This window comes from Littorina saxatilis, linkage group LG4 (genome assembly GCF_037325665.1).
Source record: "Littorina saxatilis isolate snail1 linkage group LG4, US_GU_Lsax_2.0, whole genome shotgun sequence".
Classification (NCBI taxonomy): domain Eukaryota; kingdom Metazoa; phylum Mollusca; class Gastropoda; order Littorinimorpha; family Littorinidae; genus Littorina; species Littorina saxatilis.
Window position 1 is genome coordinate 69,767,286 of NC_090248.1, and position 2,500 is coordinate 69,769,785.

General features: G+C 38.9%; 1 protein-coding gene across 1 annotated transcript in view; it reads right to left on the minus strand.

Annotated features, from left to right (window-relative positions):
• Positions 1-2,500, minus strand: part of LOC138963705 (uncharacterized) — a 30,017-nt gene that overhangs the window by 21,970 nt on the left and 5,547 nt on the right. The window lies entirely within an intron of this gene.

Consider the following 2,500-nt stretch of genomic DNA (forward strand, 5'->3'; position numbering starts at 1 on the left):
GTCCAAAAACATTCTGATAATCATCGGTCCACGGCTATCGCCAGTTTAGAATGAGACCCGAAGGGAAGTAACTCATTTTTGACCTGAGTTCAGGATGGGTCCAAAAAGTGCAGGAGACAATCTGCAAAATTAATTCTTTACAAATTGCTCGCTCTTTACGTAGGGCACCTAGGATGTTCCCGTTTGGTGAGCGTTCAAATGGAAGGGTGTTTGTACTGTGTGTAAAAGCCTGACAGCATCTGTGATGGTTTACGGGAGGCTTACTGTGCCTTTAAAATAAAGCTGGGTCTAACAATACTGAATGTAACGTTTTGTTTTGTCATAAATTAAACGTTCCAATAATATATAGTATATAATTGTTGTTTTTTTGATTCTGAAAACTATCATAGCAGATGGATGTTGCTGGCATTAATTTTGTCCTCGTCAAATTGACCGAGTTTGCCCTACAAATGTGTCAATTCGGCATTCCTTACTGTCATGTTTTCCCCAACGGCCATGACAGAATTCGGTAAATAGCCGTCTGCCGAAATGACGTTAAACTTTTCGACGATTTCAAATAATAGGTTTCGGCGATTCGCCGACTTCCGACGCCAAACGACATCCTTGTAGAATCACTGACGCGCATTTGCAAACTTTTTGATTTAAAGTATTGCAAAATGAGTTTGGGTAACGCGGTTTAAACCAGAGGAAATAACGGTTTAATAGTCATGCCTGTCCGTTTCAGAATATATAGACCAAAGCTCTGTAGTTGCACAGAGTCTTTTCGTTATCCAACTTAAAAAAGAAAAGAGGGAAATCCAAACACCGAAAAACTTAATTTGTTTTTAACTTGAACTGGTTTTATGCGGTGGGCCGGAGACCTGTAACAAATCTTGCGTTGCAGCATGACCATGTTAACTTATTTTGCACTGCGAGTGTACCAGTGTACCAGTGTAGCAGTGTTTTGGCCAACAGAAGCATTTTCCAGACGGTTTGACACTATCCCTTTAGACGCCACTTCCCTCTGCAGCATCGTGCGGGACAAGAGTTCGTCATAAAAGGTACGATTGTAACCCAGTAGGATGCCCGGAGAGCTGAGTGCCAGAGAAAGGGAGAAAGCAGCCAGTGTTTTCACCGCTACTCCCTTCCTCTGCTGTTTGTAGCACTGTTAGCATACAAACAAGAAAAAGCGAAAGGTCCTGGGCTCCCACTGAAGAAAAACAAATTATGACATTCTTGGGAGTGAGGGACACAGAACATATATTAGATATGTGGTCCAGAAAACTTTTCAAATTATGCGAACATTCTTCTTCTACATGTATTTCTTCTTCTACTGGCCGAGCTCTTTACTTTCAGGCTGCAGTTTTGGTGAGAGATTTCCATGAAGGTTTAATAAGATGTATTAGGCCAAAAAAAAAATTGTCTGTTTAGGGTAACCCGACCGACCCTATCGATTTGGCGCCGACCCAAAAACTTTTTTTTGATTTCAAAAAAAAAAAAAGAAAAAAAAAGAGCTAAAAATGCTAAAAAGAGACATTTGGCGTTTCTTTCTCTCCCTTTCTCTCTGTTTAATTTATACGTTAGTTTTGAAACATGTATTCATCAAATATAAGAAGTGAATGTTCAGCCAACATAGCATTTACACACACACACACACACACACACACACACACACACAAAAACCCTACCTACCTACCGACCCTACTTTTTTTGGTCATGTTACCCTAAACAGACAACATTTTTTTTTTGGCCTTAGGGTGTACTGCCCTGCAAACTGATTTGCTAATGTGTGACGATAATGAGCTTTCTTGTCAGTAGCAATTTTAGTTCACATTTTTGTAAACCATTTTCATAAAGCGCTCTTGCATAAATATTATTTGTGTGAGTGTCACTTTGACATCTGAAAATCAAAAAAATTCTTTCGCTCTTTCTTTTGCTTTTGACCTTTTATTTTTCTTTCTTCTGCTTTTGACCACTTGTTTGTGTTTAAAATCAAGTACACTAGCATGGCGGGTAATGTGAATATCAAAAAAAAATTTCTTTCCATGGAGCCATCAGAAACAATTTGCGAAGAAACGTCAACATTGTTGCTTCTTGTTACTAAGTTTTAGACCAACCGTAATTCAACAGTAAACACATTATATATATATATTTTAAACAAACCCTTGGATTAGAGACAGAAAAGAAGATATTAAAAAAAACCATATTTAAAAGTAAGCGAAAACATCTGTGACTAAATCAGTCAAAGGGTGTATACCGGGGAAACATCTGTGACTAAATCAGTCAAAGGGTGTATACCGAGGAAACATCTGTGACTAAATCAGTCAAAGGGTGTATACCGGGGAAACATCTGTGACTAAATCAGTCAAAGGGTGTATACCGGGGAAACATCTGTGACTAAATCAGTCAAAGGGTGTATACCGAGGAAACATCAGTGACTAAATCAGTCAAAGGGTGTATACCGGGGAAACATCTGTGACTAAATCAGTCAAAGGGTGTATACCGGGGAAACATCTGTGAC